At 44.7% G+C, this 22063-nt stretch overlaps 1 protein-coding gene across 1 annotated transcript in view; it reads left to right on the forward strand.

The window, feature by feature from the left end:
- LOC124013048 (zinc finger protein 704-like) overlaps positions 1-22063 on the forward strand; it is a 104043-nt gene that overhangs the window by 63627 nt on the left and 18353 nt on the right. The gene's annotated exons all lie outside the window — the stretch shown is intronic.

Consider the following 22063-nt stretch of genomic DNA (forward strand, 5'->3'; position numbering starts at 1 on the left):
GACCCCCTTTCTCGACCCTTCTCTCTCTCTCTCTCTCTCTCTCTCTCTCTCTCTCTCTCTCTCGCGACCCCCTCTCTCTCTCTCTCTCTCGCGACCCCTCTCTCTCTCTCTCGCGACCCCTCTCTCTCTCTCTCTCTCGCCCCTCTCTCTCTCTCTCGCGACCCCTCTCTCTCTCTCTCGCGACCCCTCTCTCTCTCTCTCGCGACCCCTCTCTCTCTCTCTCGCGACCCCTCTCTCTCTCTCTCGCGACCCCTCTCTCCCTCTCTCTCTCTCTCTCGCGACCCCTCTCTCTCTCTCTCGCGACCCCTCTCTCTCTCTCTCGCGACCCCTCTCTCTCTCTCTCGCGACCCCTCTCTCTCTCTCTCGCGACCCCCTCTCTCTCTCTCGCGACCCCTCTCTCTCTCTCTCGCGACCCCTCTCTCTCTCTCTCGCGACCCCTCTCTCTCTCTCTCGCGACCCCTCTCTCTCTCTCTCGCGACCCCTCTCTCTCTCTCGCGACCCCCTCTCTCTCTCTCTCGCGACCCCCTCTCTCTCTCTCTCGCGACCCCTCTCTCTCTCTCTCGCGACCCCTCTCTCTCTCTCTCGCGACCCCCTCTCTCTCTCTCTCTCGACCCCTCTCTCTCTCTCTCGCGACCCCTCTCTCTCTCTCTCTCGCGACCCTCTCTCTCGACCCCTCTCTCTCTCGCGACCCCTCTCTCTCTCGCGACCCCTCTCTCTCGCGACCCCTCTCTCTCTCGACCCCCTCTCTCTCTCGACCCCCTCTCTCTCTCGACCCCTCTCTCTCTCTCGACCCCCTCTCTCTCGACCCCCCTCTCTCTCTCGACCCTCTCTCTCTCTCGACCCCTCTCTCTCTCGACCCCTCTCTCTCTCTCGACCCCTCTCTCTCTCGACCCCTCTCTCTCTCGACCCCCTCTCTCTCTCGACCCCCTCTCTCTCTCGACCCCTCTCTCTCTCTCGACCCTCTCTCTCTCTCTCGACCCCCTCTCTCTCTCGACCCCCCCCCCCTCTCTCTCTCTCTCTCTCGACCCCCCTCTCTCTCTCTCTCTCTCCTCCTCTCTCTCTCTCTCTCTCGACCCCCTCTCCCCCTCTCTCGACCCCCCTCTCTCTCTCTCTCGACCCCCCTCTCTCTCTCGACCTCTCCCCCCTCTCTCTCGACCCCCTCTCTCTCTCTCTCCCCCTCTCTCTCTCTCTCGACCCCCCCCCTCTCTCTCTCTCTCTCTCTCTCGACCCCCCTCTCTCTCTCTCTCTCTCGACTCTCCTCTCTCTCTCTCTCTCGACCTCCCCTCTCTCTCTCTCGTCTCCCCCTCTCTCTCTCTCGACCCCCCCCCTCTCTCTCTCTCGACCCCCTCTCTCTCTCTCGACCCCCCCTCTCTCTCTCGACCCCCCCTCTCTCTCTCTCTCGACCCCCTCTCTCTGTCTCTCTCTCTCCCCTCTCTCTCTCTCTCTCTCTCTCTCTCTCTCTCTCTCTCGACCCCCCCCCTCCTCTGTCTCGACCCCCCCTGTCTCTCCTCTCTCTCTCTCTCGACCCCCTTCTCGACCTCTCCTCTCTCTCTCTCGACCCCTCTCTCTCGGTGTCTCGACCCCTCTCTCTCTCTCGACCCCTCTCTCTCTCGACCTCTCTCCCTCTCTCGACCCCTCTCTCTCTCTCTCTCGACCCTCTCTCTCTCTCTCGACCCTCCTCTCTCTCTCTCTCTCGACCCCCTCTCTCTCTCTCTCTCGACCCTCTCTCTCTCTCTCTCGACCCCTCTCTCTCTCGACCCCCTCTCTCTCTCTCTCTCGACCCCTCTCTCTCCTCTCTCGACCCCTCTCTCTCTCTCTCTCGGCCCCTCTCTCTCTCTCTCTCTCGACCCCTCTCTCTCTCTCTCTCTCGACCCTCTCTCTCTCTCTCTCTCGACCCCTCTCTCTCTCTCTCGACCCCTCTCTCTCGACCCCTCTCTCTCGACCCCTCTCTCTCGACCCCTCTCTCTCGACCTCTGTCTCGACCCCTCTCTCTCTCTCGACCCCTCTCTCTCTCTCTCGACCCCCTTTCTCGACCCCTCTCTCTCTCTCTCGACCCCTCTCTCTCTCTCTCTCTCTCTCTCTCTCTCTCTCTCTCTCTCTCTCTCTCTCTCTCTCTCTCTCTCTCGACCCCTCTCTCTCTCGACCCCTCTCTCTCTCTCTCTCGACCCCTCTCTCTCTCTCTCTCGACCCCTCTCTCTCTCGACCCCCCTCTCTCTCTCGACCCCCTCTCTCTCTCTCTCGACCCCTCTCTCTCTCTCGACCCCTCTCTCTCTCTCTCGACCCCCTCTCTCTCTCTCTCGACCCCTCTCTCTCTCTCTCGACCCCTCTCTCTCTCTCTCGACCCCTCTCTCTCTCTTGACCCATCTCTCTCGACCCCTCTCTCTCTCTCTCGACCCCTCTCTCTCTCTCTCGACCCCTCTCTCGACCCCTTTACCTATTTCTCTACTTCTCTCTCCCTCGCCCCCTGTCTAGACCCCTCTCTCTCTCTCCTGACCCCTCTACCTCGCTCTACTTTTTCTCTCTCTCTCTCGACCCCTCTCTCTCTCTCTCTCTCTCTCTCTCTCTCTCTCTCTCTCTCTCTCTCTCTCTCTTTCTCTCTCTCGACCCCTCTACCTTTCTCTCTCTCTCGACCCCTCTACCTTTCCTCTCTCTCTACTTCTTTCGACCCCTCTACTTCTCTCTCGCCCCCTACTTCTCTCTCGCCCCCTTTCTCGACCCCTCTACCTCGCTCTACTTTTCTCTCTCTCTCGACCCCTCTGTCTCGACCCCTCTCCCTCTCTCTCGCCCCCTTTCTCGACCCCTCTCTCTCTCGACCCCTCTTCCTCTCTCTACTTTTCTCTCTCTCTCGACCCCTCTCCCTCTCTCTCGCCCCCCTTTCTCGACCCCTCCCCTCTCTCTCTCTCTCTCTCTCTCTCTCTCTCTCTCTCGACCCCTCTTCCTCTCTCTACTCCTCTCTCTCCCCTTTACTTCAATGTAAGTGCTCTATTGGCATGGGAAACATATTTACATTGCCAAAGCAAGTGAACTAGTTAATAAACAAAAGTGAAATAAACAATAAAAACATTAACAGTAAACATTACACTCAGAAGTCACAGAAGATCTACAATACCTTTTCTTGTAGCAACAGGTCACATATTGCTGCTGTGATTGCATACTGTGTTATTTCACCCAATAGATATGGAAGTTTATCAAAATTGGGTTTGTTTTCAAATGATTTGTCTATCTGTGTAATCTGAGGGAAGTGCTGCTCAGTTTCCACCTCATCTCTCTTTCTTCCTAGTGTGATCAGGCAGGGGAAGTGTTAAGTCTCTCTTCCTGAGTGTGTGTAATCGCACCACCACCTAGTTGGGCCGCAGCAGCTGAAAGTCTGGTGGGCTGTCTTTTTTTCAATGGTTTCTGTTGCCTAGGAAAATAGACATCTCCCCATTTGTATGTAGGCAACTACTGTATATATCTCTAGAAAGAGTGAGTAAGAGAGAAGAAAATAGACATGAAGAAACACACACATGCAAATAGAGGGAAACATCTACGTCAGAGAGAGAGGCATATAGTCACGTCCTATATAGATGTTAACAGAGGAGTCACGGTGGAGTTGTCTGTGTTTGGTCTGCTCTATGACACGGTCCCAAATGGAACCTTATTCACTATGTTGGGATGCCTCCTGCCGTGAGCAGTCTGATTAGTGAGTCAACAAGGAGATCCAGTATTATCACTGACAGCTTAAGTTTCTCTGTGTGTGTGTGTGTGTGTGTGTGTGTGTGTGTGTGTGTGTGTGTGTGTGTGTGTGTGTGTGTGTGTGTGTGTGTGTGTGTGTGTGTGTGTGTGTGTGTGTGTGTGTGTGTGTGTGTGTGTGTGTGTGTGTGTGTGTGTGTGTGTGTTTTGCTGCTCAGTGGTCCAAATAGAGAACTGAAAAGGTCATGTTTACGTGTGTGTGCGTGCCTGAGAGCGTGTTCTTGAGTTGTGTGTGTGACTCCGTTCTCTGTGTTTATGTGTTAGAGATAGAGGAGGGAGGGAGGGAGGATTTGGTCGGCTGCCAGCCACAGTGTGGGATGGTCAGGGCTGCCTCAAACTTCTCCCAGGCTGACCGTCAGTAACCCTCCGGCTCGTGAGACCCCGTACTCTCTGTGTGTGTGTGAAGCTGAGCGCCTGTGTGCTGCCTGTGCAGAGAGCAGCCCACGCAGTCGACCAACGCCGCTCCACGCACACAGCCACACCGCACGCCTAGGAGCCTCTCAGACCTGCCTGCAGAGACAGGGAGGGGGTTGGAGAGAGGAGGACCAAGAACAAAGACCAGGCTTGTGTTCAGTCAGAATGCTCCTCCACATGTCAACAGAGAGCTGAGATAGAGGCAGTGATTGGCTGCTTGGCTGGGGAGGGGAGGCCTGGTTGGCTGCTTGGCTGGGGAGTCCCGGTTGGCTGGGGAGAGGAGGCCCGGTTGACTGGGGAGAGGAGGCCCGGTTGACTGTAATATAAGTTGGAAGGTAATGAGTGCATTAATCTTTCCTTACCCGGCCCTGACAGAGGTGGGATAGGCTATCCCAGCACTCTAAGTGTTCTGTAATGGCCTGTGGGTATCTCAGCACACACGCACAGCTCTCGCCCCCTAGTAAAACAGTCATTTGTGCGTTTGCACAGAGGGGAAACCGAATTTCCAATCTCTTGGTCTCTTCTCCCGGAGAAGGAAATACACTGACGATAATGTGTTCATAACCATTTCATGAATCATTTCAGCCTGCAATCATTTCATAGAGAACTATGAAAGGCAAAGGCAAACATTAGGTACATGTAAAGAAACTCAACTATGTGTGTTTCGGTTTCACTGGTAGGGTACTGTCTCTAAATGCAGTAATGAGCTCGGGCCGATTCCGGTGAGAGTTATCTGCCCCAAATGTATTACTTGGGGATCGGGCCGATTGTGGTTACTCTCTGGCAGATGATTACACAGACTGCTTTATATAATTAACACTTCATTATGTATTTATTTTTCCATATTTTCTCATTGTTTCTGTAATAAAAAAACAAAACAATTTAACATTTATTTAAATGTAAAAAATGTAGTCCTGTTTAAGTTGTATTTAGTCCATTTTTTAATAAATTGTATTATTACCCGCAAACTCTACCACCCCTCCCCCAATTGGAGTAAGATAATAAACAATAACACGTAGGCTTCTACCTTTAGTTTATACATACTATAGACATTTTACAGACACAATCTATTTTACAATAGTTCTATTTATTGGTTTTAGTTCTGGCCTTCCTCTATTTCTGATGTCCACCAGTCCTATTTATGATATCATTTAAAAGATTATACCTTTTTTTTAAACAATTTATCAAAAATAGTTTTAAATTTATCAATTAGTATATTTGAGTTTAACCATAATATTTGTTGTATTATTTGTTCTGTCTTTTCAGGTGGATTAAAAAAACTTTCTAAGGCTTTAAAAAAACACTTTATTTTGGAGATTATTTCGTTCAAATAACCCGAAAGTGAGTAATCTGAATAAAGGGAAAGAGGCCATTCTTGAACATGGCATTCTTACTCATTTACTAGAGAACCATTTCGGATTTAAGTATAACTTTGTATGTCTGATGCCTTTGGTGGGAGATCTAATGCTTTAATATTTAATTATTTCTGCCCTCCGAATTCATAGTCATTATATAAATAGGCCCTTTTAATTTTGACTGGCTTACATATCAAATTGAATATTCTTTGCTCATATAATTTAAAAAGAAGGTCACTAGGTGTAGGAAAAACCATAAGCAAATAGGTAAACTGTGATATGACTAAAGATTTATTCAGGGTGATTTTTCCACAAATAGACAGGTATTTTCCTTTCCATGGTATTAAGAGTGTATCTATTTTTGCTAACTTTCTATTCAAATGTGTTGGCGTGAGATCATTCATTTTTTGGGGGATACGTATACCGAGTATGTCCACATCCCTGTCATACCATTTTATTGGTAAACTACACAGCAATGTAAAAGTTGAATCTTTTTTAGTGATCCAATACACTTGGTTTTCCAGAGAGGTTAGAAAAAGTATCTAGATCATCTGAGGATGTGGCAGGATTATAATTGTGGTTGTAAAAGAAACCATTAATCTTCAGTCTACAATGTCAATGCCTTTGTTTTTAATCCATGAATTTTTAATCCCTTAATATTATTTAATATTATTTTTGGATCTAATTTTAACAGCTAACATTTCGATGGCAATAATAAATAGATATGTCGATAGTGAACAACCTTGTTTTACTCTCCTTGACAGTTTAAAACTTTCTGAGATGTAGCCATTATATACTATTTTACACCTAGGGTTACTATTCATAACTTTAACCCATTTTATAAGCGATTCACCGAAATTGAAATATTCCAGGCAGGTATATATAAACTCCAGTCGTACTTTATCAAAAGCCTTTTAAAAGTCAGCTAGGAAAAACAGTCCTGGTTTCACCGATATTTCATAGTATTCTATTGTTTCCAGTACTTGTCTTATATTATCTCCAATGTATTGTCCATGTAAAAAACCTTTCTGATTAGGATGAATGATATCTGACAAAACCTTTTTAATATAATGCGCCAAGCATTTAGCTATAATTTTTGCGTCGCAACACTGAAGTGTAAGAGGCCTACATTTGTTTTAATGGACCGAATCTTTATATATTCCGCTTGGATCCTGTTTCAGTAATAATGAAATCAGACCTTCTTGTTGCGTGTCCGGTTATCTACTGTTTATATAGGAGTGGTTAAAAAAAGCAAGTAATGGTCCTCTGAGTATATCAAAAAACAGTTTGGTATACCTCAACTGGTATGCCATCCAACCCTGGAGTTTTCCCAGACTTAAATTCTTTAATTGCACTAAGAAGTTCCTCCTCTGTAATTTGGCCTTCACATGAATCTTTCTGTAAATATGTTAATTTAACATTATTAATAGGGAAAAAATCCATACAGTTAGCTTCGGTTAGTGAAGATGGAAGAGACTGAAATGAAAACATATATTCTTAAAGTACTTTACTTCCTCTTTCAAAGTATCATTTGGTGAATCATGAGTGACTCCATCATTTGTAACAAGTTTCAGTAAATTATTTTTTCGTAGCATTTCTATGTTGAAGATTGAAAAATAATTTGGTGCATTTCTTTCCGCATATTCCATCCAGTTAATTTTATTTTCTGAAAATATTACACTGGATATTTCTTGAATAAGTTCCTCCGTTTCTTTTTGTTTCCTCTAACTTACCCTGTGCCTCTATGGTACAGTTTTTATTGCTATCCATCTGTTCTGTTAGTCCTTCAATTTCCTTTGTTAATATGGTCAATTTCCTTTGTTAATATGGTCTCATTTGACCTAAATTGCTTTTGTTTTAGAGATGAGTACAGAATTGTGTGACCTCTAAAGGCACATTTTAAAAGAGTCCCATACAATAAGGTAATCTGCTGTACCAATTATGTCAGAAAAAATCAGTTATAAATTATTCTATCCTAACAAGTTATCATCCAGTAGGGTTTGATTACATTTCCAATATCCTTGCCCACGTGGAAATTCTCTAAGAGTAGTATATATGCCAATTATGTGATGGTCTGACCGCATTCTGTCACCTATCAACACTTTTTTTTGTTTAACTTTTGGTGCCAGAGAGAATGACATAAGACAACGATCAAGACAACTAGCTTGATTAAGCCTCTGTCATGTATATCTCACTAGGTCATAGTATTTAGGCCTCCATATATCCACTAATTCCAATGTATCCATGGCATTCATGGTTTCCTTAAGTGCCTGAGGGTGAGAGTTTCTAGTGTGATTTCCTTTAAATCAAATCAAATGTATTTATATAGCCCTTCTTACATCAGCTGATATCTCAAAGTGCTGTACGGAAACCCAGCCTAAAACCCCAAACAGCAAGCAATGCAGGTGTAGAAGCACGGTGGCTAGGAAAAACTCCCTAGAAAGGCCAAAACCTAGAGAGGAACCAGGCTATGAGGGGTGTCCAGTCCTCTTCTGGCTGTGCCGGGTGGAGATTATAACAGAACATGGCCAAGATGTTCAAACGTTCATAAATGATCAGCATGGTCAAATAATAATAATCACAGTAGTTGTCGAGGGTGCAGTAAGTCAGCACCTCAGGAGTAAATATCAGTTGGCTTTTCATAGCCGATCATTAGAAGTATCTCTACCGCTCCTGCTGTCTCTAGAGAGTTGAAAACAGGTAGCACGTCCGGTGAACAGGTCAGGGTTCCATAGCCGCAGGCAGAACAGTTGAAACTGGAGCAGCAGTGCGGCCAGGTGGACTGGGGATAGCAAGAAGTCATCATGCCAGAGAGAGCATACTTAAATTCACACAGGACACCAGATAAGACAGGAGTAGTACTCCAGATATAACAAACTGACCCTAGCCCCCCGACACAAACTACTGCAGCATAAATACTGGAGGCTGAGACAGGAGGGGTCAGGAGACACTGTGGCCCCATCCGATGATACTCCCGGACAGGGCCAAACAGGAAGGATATAACCCCACCCACTTTGCCAAAGCACAGCCCCCACACCACTAGAGGGATATCTTCAACCACCAACTTACCATCCTGAGAAAAGGCTGAGTATAGCCCACAAAAATCTCCGCCACGGCACAACCCAAGGGGGAGCGCCAGCCTAGACAGGAAGATCACGTCAGTGACTCAACCCACTCAAGTGATGCACCCCTCCTAGGGACGGCATGAAAGAGCACCAGTAAGCCAGTGACTCAGCTCCTGTAATAGGGTTAGAGGCAGAGAATCCCAGTGGAGAGAGGGGAACCAGCCAGGCAGAGACAGCAAGGGCGGTTCGTTGCTCCAGAGCCTTTCCGTTCACCTTCACACTCCTGGGCCAGACTACACTCAATCATATAACCCACTGAAGTGAGGAGTCAGTAAAGACTTAAAGGTTGAGACCGAGTTTGCGTCTCTCACATGGGTAGGCAGACCATTCCATAACAATGGAGCTCTATATATAGGAGAAAGCCCTGCCTCCAGCTGTTTGCTTAGAAATTCTAGGGACAATTAGGAGGCCTGTGTCTTGTGACCGTAGCGTACGTGTAGGTATGTACGGCAGAACCAAATCAGAGAGATAGGTAGGAGCAAGCCCATTGGAATGCTTTGTAGGTTAGCAGTAAAACCTTGAAATCAGCCCTTGCCTTAACAGGAAGCCAGTGTTGAGAGGCTAGCACTGGAGTAATATGATCAATTTTTTGGTTCTAGTCAGGATTCTAAGCAGGCGTGTTTAGCACTAACTGAAGTTTATTTAGTGCTTTATCTGCGTAGCCGGAAAGTAGAGCATTGCAGTAGTCTAATCTAGAAGTAACAAAAGCATGGATTAATTTTTCTGCATCATTTTAAACAGAAAGTTACTGATTTATGCAATGTTAGGTAAATGGAAAAAAGCTGTCCTTGAAACAGTCTTGATATGTTCGTCAAAAGAGAGATCAGGGTCCAGAGTAACGCTGAGGTCCTTCACAGTTTTATTTGAGACGACTGTACAACAATCAAGATTAATTGTCAGATTCAACAGAAGATCTTTGTTTCTTGGGACCTAGAACAAGCATCTCTGTTTTGTCCGAGTTTAAAAGTATAAGTTTGCAGCCATCTACTTCCTTATGTCTGAAACATAGGCTTCTAGCGAGGGCAATTTTGGTGCTTTACCATGTTTCATTGAAATGTACAGCTGTGTGTCAGCCGCATAGCAGTGAAAGTTAACATTGTTTTCGAATGACATCCCAAAGAGGTTAAATATATAGTGAAAACAATAGTGGTACTAAAACGGAACCTTGAGGAACATCGACATTTACAGTTGATTTGTCAGAGGACCAACCATCTACAGAGACAAACTGATATCTTTCCGACAGATAAGATCTAAACCAGGCCAGAACTTGTCCGTGTAGACCAATTTGGGTTTCCAATCTCTCCAAAAGAATGTGGTGATCGATGGTATCAAAAGCAGCACTAAGGTCTAGGAGCACGAGGACAGATGCAGAGTCTCGGTCTGATGCCATTAAAAGGTCATTTACCACCTTCACAAGTGCAGTCTCAGTGCTATGATGGGGTGTAAAACCAGACTGAAGCATTTCGTATACATTGTTTGTCTTCGGGAAAGCAGTGAGTTGCTGCGCAACAGCTTTTCCTAAAAGTTTTGAGAGGAATGGAAGATTCGATATAGGCCGATTTAGTTTTTATATTTTCTGGGTCAAGGTTTGGCTTTTTCAGGAGAGGCTTTATTACAGCAACCTTTAGTGAGTTTGGTACACATCCGGTGGATAGAGAGACATTTATTATGTTCAACATAGGACGGCCAAGCACAGGAAGCAACTCTTTCAGTAGTTTAGTTGGAATAGGGTCCAGTATGCATCTTGAAGTTTGAGGCCATGATTATTTCCATCATAGTGTCAAGCGATATAGTACAAAGTATAAAATACTTGAGTGTCTCTCTTTATCCTATGTCCTGGCAGAGTTGTGCAGACTCAGGACAACTGAGCTTTGGAGGAATAGGCAAATTTAAAGAGGAGCCCGTAATTTGCTTTCTAATGATCATGATCTTTTCCTCAAAGAAGTTCATGAATTTATTACTGCTGAAGTGAAAGCCGTTCTCAGTTAGAAAAATAGTATGATCGAGCAGCAGTAAGGGCTCTTCGGTACTGCACAGTACTGTCTTTCCAATCTAGTCGGAAGACCTCCAGTTTGGTGTGGTGCAATTTCTGTTCCAGTTTTCTGGAAGCTTGCTTCAGAGCTCGGGTATTTTCTGTGTACCAGGGAGCTAGTTTCTTATGAGAAATGTTTTTAGGTGTGCTACTGCATCTAGGGTATTGCGCAAGGTTAAATTGAGATCCTCAGTTAGGTGGTTAACTGATTTTTGTCCTCTGGCGTCCTTGGATAGGCAGAGGGAGTCTGGAAGGGCATCAAGGAATCTTTGTGTTTTCTGAGAATATATTGCACAACTTTTGATGCTCCTTGGTTGGGGTCTATTGCAAACATAATAAAATGGTGGTCCGATAGTCCAGGATTATGAGGAAAAACATTAAGATCCACAACATTTATTCTATGGCACAAAACTAGGTCCAGAGTATGACTGTGACAGTGAGTAGGTCCAGAGACATGTTAGACAAAACCCACTAAGTCGATGATGGCTCCGAAAGCCTTTTGGAGTGGGTCTGTGGACTTTTCCATGTGAATATTAAAATCACCAAAAATTAGAATATTATCTGCTATGACTACAATGTCCGATAGGAATTCAGGGAACTCAGTGAGGAACGCTGTATATGGCCCAGGAGGTCTGTAAACAGTAGCTATAAAATGTGATTGAGTAGTTTGCATAGATTTCATGACTAGAAGCTCAAAAGACGAAAACTGCATTTTTTTCTGTAAATTGAAATTTGCTATCGTAAATATTAGCAACACCTCCGTCTTTGCGGGATGCACGGGATGCTCCTCCAGCACAAACTGTGTTGCTACAGATTCTAGTTTGATACCCATGCCAGCGGGTCAGACGCATGCACCACACAGTCACAGGTAGAGCAGTCAGGGTACGATCCCGGGACCACCCAGGAATGTATGCACACATGACTGCTTTGGATCGTCTGCTAAATGGCATATATATGCTGTTTCCTCCAATGTCATTTTTTTTGGGGTGGATGGGTATAATTTGTATGCATTAAATGTATAATAGAAATATTTAAAATGACTAAATCGGGTCATTTTGTATACATTTATTTAAATTTGCATCGGGCCACTTCTGGGCCGATTCCTTATTGCTAGTTGGGAAACCAGTCTAATATGAATGAATGGCAGAGTCGTAATCCTTTTTACTGATGCAGGAAAAAGTAAGACGTGATGTATCAGACATTGTGCAATGGAATTATTGTCAACCTAAAATATTGTTATATAATCCTAAATACAGTTTATACAGGTTTTATACCAATTCTCTGTATAAATGGTGTGTAAAATACAGTATATGTAAACATACCAGTCTCCATTTTTGTGTGTTATTATGTGATACAAAAAAAAATCCCAAGATGGCGTAGCAGTCGGACGTGTGTGTTTGTCTGTCTTATCCCGTGTAAATAGACTTTATATTTTTTATTGACTATGCGTTTGTTTATTCCATGTGTAACTCTGTGTTGTTTGTGTCGTACTGGTCGCAGTTGTAAATGAGAACTTGTTCTCAACTGGCCTACCTGGTTAAATAAAGGTGAAGTAATTTAAATGAAATACAATATCAGTACTTGTTGCATTTCCAACTTGTCTCAGTCCTGTCATCAGCTGTTTTCAGCCAGTGCGTGTGGCTGTGGATTGACTGTATTGTTTGAATGGAATGTTGACATATTGGCAGTTCATTTGAAACATTTATGGAATCATTCCTCTAAAACTGTCTGGCTAGCTAACAAACATACCTGGCTGACCCCATTTAGTCGACTGGTCGATTGTTTGGTCGATATGCTATTGGTCGATATGCTATTGGTCGACCAATATTTTTTTTAGTTGAGCAGTCATACATGTACAGTGCATTCGGCATGTATTCAGACTTTTTGTACATTTTGTTACGCTACAGCTTTATTCTAAAATGGATCAAATAATTCCCCCCCTAATCAATCTACACACAATAACCCATAATGACAAAGCAACAAAACGTTTTTTGTTGTTGTATGTATTAAAATGTAAAACTGAAATGACATTTACATAAGTTTTCAGACCCTTTACTCTGTACTTTGTTGAAGCACCTTTGGCAGTGATTACAGCCTCAAGTCTTCTTGGGTATGACGCTACAAGCTTGGCACGCCTGTATTTGGGGAGTTTCTCCCATTCTTCTCTGCAGATCCACTCAAGCTCTGTCAGGTTGGATTGGGAGCGTTGCTGCACAGCTATTTTCAGGTCTCTCCAGAGATGTTCGGGTTCAAGTCCTGGCTCTGGCTGAGCCACTCAAGGACATTCAGAGATTGTCCCGAAGCCACTCCTGCGTTGTCTTGGCTGTGTGCTTAGGGTCGTTGTCCTGTTGGAAGGTGAACCTTTGCCCCAGTCTGAGGTCCTGGGCATTCTGCAGCTCCCAGTCTCTGCTGCTGAAAAACATTCTCCCAGCATGATGCTACCATCAGAATCTTGTTTCTCATGGTCTGAGAGTCCTTTAGATGCCTTTTGGCAAACTTCAAGTGGGCTGTTATGTGCCTTTTCACTGAAGAGTGGCATCCGTCTGGCCACTCTACCATAAATTTAGGGCCCTATGAAATCCATTTTATTTTTTCCTCATTCAGTTTTTTTTCTTAATTCTGAATTCAAATTTCATCATCAGAAAGCGTGTTTAATAATGTGAATGAATAAAACGTCAACATTTTAATAAGATAAGAGTATACAAGGAGTACATTTGTAATGATGCAACACAATATTGCACTATTTTTTTATCAAGGCAAGTGCTTCAATACGGAGTTCTACTAAGTGTTTCATTATTAAAAAGTAATGCAAGAATAAAGGGAACAATGCAACAATAGGCAAAACCCAGAGTTATACTTATGTCAAAAAAACAACTAAATGTTGCATTCAAAGTTTTTTGTAAAATAAAGTGCTTCACATAAGTGTTTCATTATAAATGGAGAAAAAAAGATGAATGCAAGAATCTAGGCAACAATGCAGCAATGGGCAAAACTTATGGAACTACCTTATGAGCTCCTATGTTTTCCATCTATGACAGACATCTCTATTGAAGTACATGATTGTCAGCCTCTTTGTGTTGAGCTCGGTGAGTGTCTCTCGCTTGTCTGTGAGCAGAGTCTTATTTTTGCTGAAACTCCTTTCACAGTCGACTGAGCTGACTGGGAAGTAGATGTAGGGCACTGCCACTTCTGCAACTCTTGGGAATCTCACACTCAGGCCCCTCCAGTAATCAGCAAGCTCTAAAGCAGGTGAGGGCTCCCTGGACACACAGTGGTGATAGGCAATCCATTCTTCACTCAGCTCTGTTGATGGGCTTGCCTTGGGTTTCAGTTGTGTGTGTGCTTCAATCTGCTTTCCCATGCTGGAGTCTGCCTCGGATCGAACTCCCTAGCCAGCCTATAGACCTCTCTAGCTGGATGTGTGTCCCAGTGCTTTGAGAACTTTGTGAAGACCAAGTGGAATGCATCATGGAGATGGTCAAGCACCTCCCTCCTCTCTCCAATCCCCATCCTTCTCAATAGCTCATCTGTCTTGGCACCATACCCACATGTTTTTGCCATTCCATTCACTAGGTAAGAGCCCAGATCCTACATGACATTGTATGCAGACACTGCTGTGGGACGGTGTGTTCCTTCTAGGATTGACAGAGCTGTCATCCATTTGGAGCAGCCCTCTGAGATGAAGGTCAGTTTAACAGTGAGGGCCTGCACCTTCTCTTCTGTTTCAAGTTGGATGAGGAGGTATGTGACTGCCTGGGATAATGACTTTTCTGCCAATAAAAACTCTCTGTACAGATGAACATACTCTGCATGGCACTGCCTCAAACCAGCTATTCCATCTAGAGCTCACTGCTTCAGGAGGAGCCTTGTCCTGCACAAACTCGTTCATAATGAGGAAGCTTACCCATCTTCTCTTTCTGGCAGGCTTCTTGAAGAAGATCGATCTCATCCATGTCACAAGTGACGCAACGTCAGAGAAGTATTTGTAGCGCTGCCAGGTCTCACCCACCAGATTGACATGGCAGAGACAGGTTACATGGACACTGTTGGGCATCACTCCTTTCAGAACCTCCTTGTATGCCTTCAGGCAGTAAGGAGGCATTGTCTGTGACATGGACACTGTTGGGCATCACTCCTTTCAGAACCTCCTTGTATGCCTTCAGGCAGTAAGGAGGCATTGTCTGTGACATGGACACTGTTGGGCATCACTCCTTTCAGAACCTCCTTGTATGCCTTCAGGCAGTAAGGAGGCATTGTCTGTGACATGGACACTGTTGGGCATCACTCCTTTCAGAACATCCTTGTATGCCTTCAGGCAGTAAGGAGGCATTGTCTGTGACATGGACACTGTTGGGCATCACTCCTTTCAGAACCTCCTTGTATGTCTTCAGGCAGTAGGAGGCATTGTCTGTGACATGGACACTGTTGGGCATCACTCCTTTCAGAACCTCCTTGTATGTCTTCAGGCAGTAGGAGGCATTGTCTGTGACATGGACACTGTTGGGCATCACTCCTTTCAGAACCTCCTTGTATGTCTTCAGGCAGTAGGAGGCATTGTCTGTGACATGGACACTGTTGGGCATCACTCCTTTCAGAACCTCCTTGTATGTCTTCAGGCAGTAGGAGGCATTGTCTGTGACATGGACACTGTTGGGCATCACTCCTTTCAGAACCTCCTTGTATGCCTTCAGGCAGTAAGGAGGCATTGTCTGTGACATGGACACTGTTGGGCATCACTCCTTTCAGAACCTCCTTGTATGTCTTCAGGCAGTAGGAGGCATTGTCTGTGACATGGACACTGTTGGGCATCACTCCTTTCAGAACCTCCTTGTATGTCTTCAGGCAGTAGGAGGCATTGTCTGTGACACGGACACTGTTGGGCATCACTCCTTTCAGAACCTCCTTGTATGTCTTCAGGCAGTAGGAGGCATTGTCTGTGACATGGACACTGTTGGGCATCACTCCTTTCAGAACCTCCTTGTATGTCTTCAGGCAGTAGGAGGCATTGTCTGTGACATGGACACTGTTGGGCATCACTCCTTTCAGAACCTCCTTGTATGTCTTCAGGCAGTAGGAGGCATTGTCTGTGACATGGACACTGTTGGGCATCACTCCTTTCAGAACCTCCTTGTATGTCTTCAGGCAGTAGGAGGCATTGTCTGTGACATGGACACTGTTGGGCATCACTCCTTTCAGAACCTCCTTGTATGTCTTCAGGCAGTAGGAGGCATTGTCTGTGACATGGACACTGTTGGGCATCACTCCTTTCAGAACCTCCTTGTATGTCTTCAGGCAGTAGGAGGCATTATCTGTGACTGCCCAGGCATTGTTCAGGTTCAGATCGTTGCTGTGGAGGGAGGCTAGTAATAGCTTGGGAAAACGTTGAGGAGTTGCATTTGTCCATGAAAATGACATCCACTAGGAAGTACTGGTTTTCAACACCTGCAATGAAAGATAACCAAAATAAGTGTTATTTAAATGTAAAGTGTAAACATAATATAGATACAGTGATAGTTACCTAATTGGAGAGGCAGACAGCTGTTGACATTATGCATCACTATATTTCACCACGATAGCTTGTCGTTTGGAATATCCCATTTGCATGCGGACAATTCAACTTGCAGAATGTAAATGTGGGCTATGTTAATAGGCTGTTAAGTTAACTCACCAATGACAATGTTTAGAACGCTGAAATCCCTCGCATCTGTTGTCTTGTCAACAACCACCGCAAACTTCTTCCCACGGATCTTCTGTAGAAGGGCAGTCATATGTTGGTCAAACACACGGGGCAGGTGAGTTTGACCGAGACTGCTCTCATCTTCGGGCAACACTCCTCCCTGTTTGCAATGCTTCACTAGAAACGGCCTTGGCTTTCTTAGCTTTTCAAAGGGGATATCAGACTCGGCACACACAGCCACAAAATCCTGAATAAATTCTTGTCTTGAATCTGCTGATGCACTAGTAATGGTCGTTTGAAGAGGCATGTTCTGGCTAACACGGTGCTTTTCCTTGTTCTTCACATGGACTTTAGACTTTAAGTGGTCATCACACACTTATTTTTACGGGTCCAATCAATAGTATATTGACATAATTTTCAAAACAGCTTATCGCCTGACTCGATGGTTCGTTGAGCTTAACGCCTGACTCGATGGTTCGTTGAGCTTAACGCCTGACTCGATGGTTCGTTGAGCTTATCGCCTGACTCGATGGTTCGTTGGGTATTGCTCTGCTCTGAATTTAGGGGTTAGGGTCAACTTGTTTTTGTTTTTTTTGACGACTTGGGCGTCTGACGGCCTCTTCGACGACTTGGCCTCTTCGAACGTGATTCTCAAAGTGACAGCCAAGTATTGAGGTGACGTAAGAGACCCACACACGACTGACCCCCCCGGAAAACGGAATTCATTCTCTAGGCCTACTCGTCTGTAATTTTACAATTATGAAATAATTTAGGTTACTACAATAATTTTAAAAAATTCAGCCAAAATATGGAAAATTCTGCAATATTCCACGTTTTCCAGTTAATTCCATTTTTATTACCAAATTCTGCGATCCCGTCTGCGTTTGCATCGCGGATATCATAGGGCCCTATAAATTGGTGGAGTGCTGCAAAGTCTTTCTGGAAGGTTCTCCCATCTCCACAGAGGAACGAACTCTGGGAGCTCTGTCAGAGTGACAATTGGGTTCTTGGTCATCTCCCTGACCAAGGCCCTTCTCCCCCAATTGCTCAGTTTGGCCAGGCGACCAGCTCTAGGAAGAGTCTTGGTGGTTCCAAACTTCTTCTATTTAAGAATGATGGAGGCCAATGTGATCTTGAACATTTTTTGGTACCTTTCCCCAAATCTGTGCTTTAACACAAATCCTTTCTCTGAGCTCTATGTACAATTCCTTCGACGTCATTGCTTGGTTTTTGCTCTGACATTGCTTGGTTTTTACACTTCCAACTGTGGGACCTTTTATATAGACAGGTGTGTGCCTTTCCAAATAGTGTCTAATCAATTGAATTTACCACAGGTGGGCTCAAATCAATTTGTAGGAACATCTCAAGGATGATCAATGGAAACAGGATGCACCTGAGCTGAATTTCCAGTCTCATAGCAAAGGGTCTGAATACTGTAAATAAGGTATTTCTGTTTTATTACATTTGCAAACATTTCTAAAAACCTGTTTTCGCCTTGTCGTAATGGGGTATTGTGTGCAGATTGAGATTTTTTATTTGATTTTAAAATACATTTTAGATAAGGCTGTAACAGTGCCCTTAAAGCATCAGACTATAAGCACACAGACCCATGCACAAACACGCATGTACACACGCACACTCAGACAGTGACACGCAAAAACACACCTGCTAAACACACTAACTCAAATGAAAGGAGGAAAGATCTGATGTGGAAGTCACACAGAAAATGTCATGAAAAAACAGAATGCTCTTGCTCTCTTATTATCCACAACCCCTGTGAGATGAAGGAATGGCCTTTGTGTGGAATGCATCTCTTCCGTGTGTGGTGGGAGGTTAGTCTTAATGTCCTTCATGTCCTTGCCCCATGTCATTCATAGATCTGTGCTGTATGTGTGTGTGTGTGGACAGACGATAGAAGTATCATCCGAGTAGATAAGAGGGGGAGAGAGATTGGAAGTTGTTTAGCTTTTCGCAGGAGGTGTCTGATTTATAGTCAATTATTCAAGAGGAAATGAGCGTCATAGGCCAGCAACTGTCATTAAAGATGAGCTGACCCGCTCTACGCCCACATCAAAGAGACTGGGGAGCCCCCTCTAACCCTCCGCTGGAGCCCCAAATACCCCTCCTCTGTGGCCCCCTGCTCTCCTCTCCCTGTTTTACACCCAGCTCAAAACAGAGTTGAGTGGTAGGAGAGAGAGCAAAATAGAGTTCATTCTCAGAGGTGAGGGGGAGGTTGTGTGTAGCAATAGGAAGGAGGGCTCTCCCTAGGCAGAGTTTGGGGGGAATTCCCGGCAGATAGTTAAATTGGCTTCATTATTTTTGAGTAATGGTTTTCGATGACACTGAGAATAAAGTTTCCAGGTGTGTGTGTGTGTGTGTGTGTGTGTGTGTGTGTGTGTGTGTGTGTGTGTGTGTGTGTGTGTGTGTGTGTGTGTGTGTGTGTGTGTGTGTGTGTGTGTGTGTGTGTGTGTGTGTGTGTGTGTGTGTGTGTGTGTGTGTGTGTGTGTGTGTGAGACACATTATACCTGGAATGTCTGTACTTATGTTCCATGTCAAACTCCCCACGTCACGTCTTATCTAAAGAGAGAAACGGTTGTTTGTTCTGAATGAAAACCTCTCGTTTAATTGTCATTGGTTAGTTAAGTTAGCTGAACTACAACAACAGTAAGTGGTCTGTGTTTAGAAGATAACTTGTCATTAGTTATACAAGCAAATGTTCATGAGTTCGCAGAACAGTACGCGTCGTGAGTCAGTGTTCAAATGGTCTTAGCCAAACTCATTTTAGACATGCAGGAAGAGACTCGTGTTAATGTAAGCCATGTTGTTTTCTGATGCGGTACATCTGAGGAGATGGCTAGTGTGTCCACTGTACAGTACGTTGTCCCATCAAACTTCGTCTTTTATTTCTGTCTGTTTGGGATTCCTGTGGTTCTCGATAGTCTTTTATCACCTGCTAATAACCTGTTGCTAAAGAATGAAAGAGGCTGAAACAATTCAATCAAACAGGACAATCGCCAACGAAACATGTTGCGCTAAATCGTCTGTAACACAATGGGTTATTATTCTTACACCCAAGGTGAAACACCTGGTGGTGTTCCAGAAACACCTGGTGGTGTTCCAGAAACACCTGGTGGTGTTCCAGAAACACCTGGTGGTGTTCCAGAAACACCTGGTGGTGTTCCAGAAACACCTGGTGGTGTTCCAGAAACACCTGGTGGTGTTATAGAAACACCTGGTGGTGTTATAGAAACACCTGGTGGTGTTATAGAAACACCTGGTGGTGTTATAGAAACACCTGGTGGTGTTCCAGAAACACCTGGTGGTGTTATAGAAACACCTGGTGGTGTTATAGAAACACCTGGTGGTGTTATAGAAACACCTGGTGGTGTTATAGAAACACCTGGTGGTGTTATAGAAACACCTAGTGGTGTTCCAGAAACACCTGGTGGTGTTCCAGAAACACCTGGTGGTGTTCCAGAAACACCTGGTGGTGTTATTGTCCTGTGTAGCTCAGTTGGTAGAGCATGGCGCACCAGGGTAGTGGGGTCCCGGGGTGAATGTATGCACACATGACACCTGGATAAAAGCGTCTGCTAAATGGCATATATTATTATTTATTATATTTATAGAAACACCTGGTGGTGTTATAGAAACACCTGGTGGTGTTATAGAAACACCTGGTGGTGTTATAGAAACACCTGGTGGTGTTATAGAAACACCTGGTGGTGTTATAGAAACACCTGGTGGTGTTCCAGAAACACCTGGTGGTGTTCCAGAAACACCTGGTGGTGTTCCAGAAACACCTGGTGGTGTTATAGAAACACCTGGTGGTGTTATAGAAACACCTGGTGGTGTTATAGAAACACCTGGTGGTGTTATAGAAACACCTGGTGGTGTTATTGAAACACCTGGTGGTGTTATTGAAACTGGAAACATCCCGGGCTGGGACAGGGAACAGGGCAAGGAGGGTGCTGGCTGTCGAGTGGTTCCTCAATGGAACCATTAAAGACAAAGGCACAGATGTCTGGTGAGTGGGAAGGAGGGTAGGTATTGGTTTCTCTCTCTCTCCTTTTCACTCAGATTGCCTTTCTCCCACCACCCCGCCAACCCTACTAAGCCATTTGTCTTCTAGAGTTTGGACAGTCAGTCAACCACAAGAAAGTTGTTAGCACATCTGTCTGTCTGGTGGAACAGTGTAAGTTCAACAGATGTCATCAGACTGTAGACAGACTGCTTCTCTCTGGCTGATGGCCATCTCTCCCATTTACCCCCTGCCCCCCAACCAAACCCCAATGAGGGGGGTAGACCTAACCCTGTGTCTGCTAATGAGGGGCAGTGGGCTGGAGTACAGGCTGTTATAAACCCTGTGATATCCCCCTGCCAGTTTAGCAGGGCAGGCAGACTGCTTGGTTCACAGCTCTACTCTGATTTAAAGGGATACTGTGAGTTTCTGGCAATTAAGACGTTTTTCTACTCCCCCAGAGTCAAATGAGAATGCTTACTACTTTTCTACTCCCCCAGAGTCAAATGAGAATGCTTACTACTTTTCTACTTCCCCAGAGTCAAATGAGAATGCTTACTACTTTTCTACTTCCCCAGAGTCAAATGAGAATGCTTACTACTTTTCTACTTCCCCAGAGTCAAATGAGAATGCTTACTACTTTTCTACTTCCCCAGAGTCAAATGAGAATGCTTACTACTTTTCTACTTCCCCAGAGTCAAATGAGAATGCTTACTACTTTTCTACTTCCCCAGAGTCAAATGAGAATGCTTACTACTTTTCTACTTCCCCAGAGTCAAATGAGAATGCTTACTACGTTTCTACTTCTGCTTTGTGCTAACACTAGTTAGCATTGGCTCGCAAAAATACCTGTAACTTAGGTAAATACAAAAATGGAATCTTACAGTATCCCTTTAAAGGAACTTGGTAAGGTACAAATAAGAGAGAGAAAGAAGTTCTAGTGTTCTTCAGTGTAAAAAGTAACCAATAGTCATACTTGAGTAAAAGTCTAAAAGTATTAGGTTTTAAACATCCTTAAGTTTTAAAAGCAAATGTCATTGCTAAAATATACTTATGTTTTGAAAGTAAAAGTATAAATAATTTCAAATTCCTTCTATTAAAGCAGACAGCGCCATTTTCTTGTTTTTAAATTGACGGATAGCCAGGGGCACACGACAACACTCAGGCATCATTTAGAAAATATGTATTTGTGTTTAGAGAGTCTGCCAGACCATAGGCAGTAGGGGTGACCGCGTGTTTTCTTAATAAGTGCGTGAATTTCACAATTTTCACAATCCTGTCATCTCCCCATCGCTTGTAATTATCTCCCCATATCATAACCACTAGACTACTCTGTGCGTGTGCACATACATTACATATTTACTAGATTTAGATTTCACCAACATATTTACTGTGTTGGTGAAATCTACAATATTTCATCCATTTAAAGATATGAGGGACTGCAATCATGAGCTGTCCAAAGGGACGGCCTGGTGGCATTATCTACGTACACACACACACACACACACACACACACACACACACACACACACACACACACACACACACACACACACACACACACACACACACACACACACACACACACACACACACACACACACACACACACACACACACACACAACACCAAGGTGACCAGACACTGGGGGGGGGGGGGGGGGGGGGTTCTGGGTAAAGTTAATCAGTGATTTATATGTAATCCATG

Source organism: Oncorhynchus gorbuscha, linkage group LG24 (assembly GCF_021184085.1).
Source record: "Oncorhynchus gorbuscha isolate QuinsamMale2020 ecotype Even-year linkage group LG24, OgorEven_v1.0, whole genome shotgun sequence".
NCBI lineage: Eukaryota > Metazoa > Chordata > Actinopteri > Salmoniformes > Salmonidae > Oncorhynchus > Oncorhynchus gorbuscha.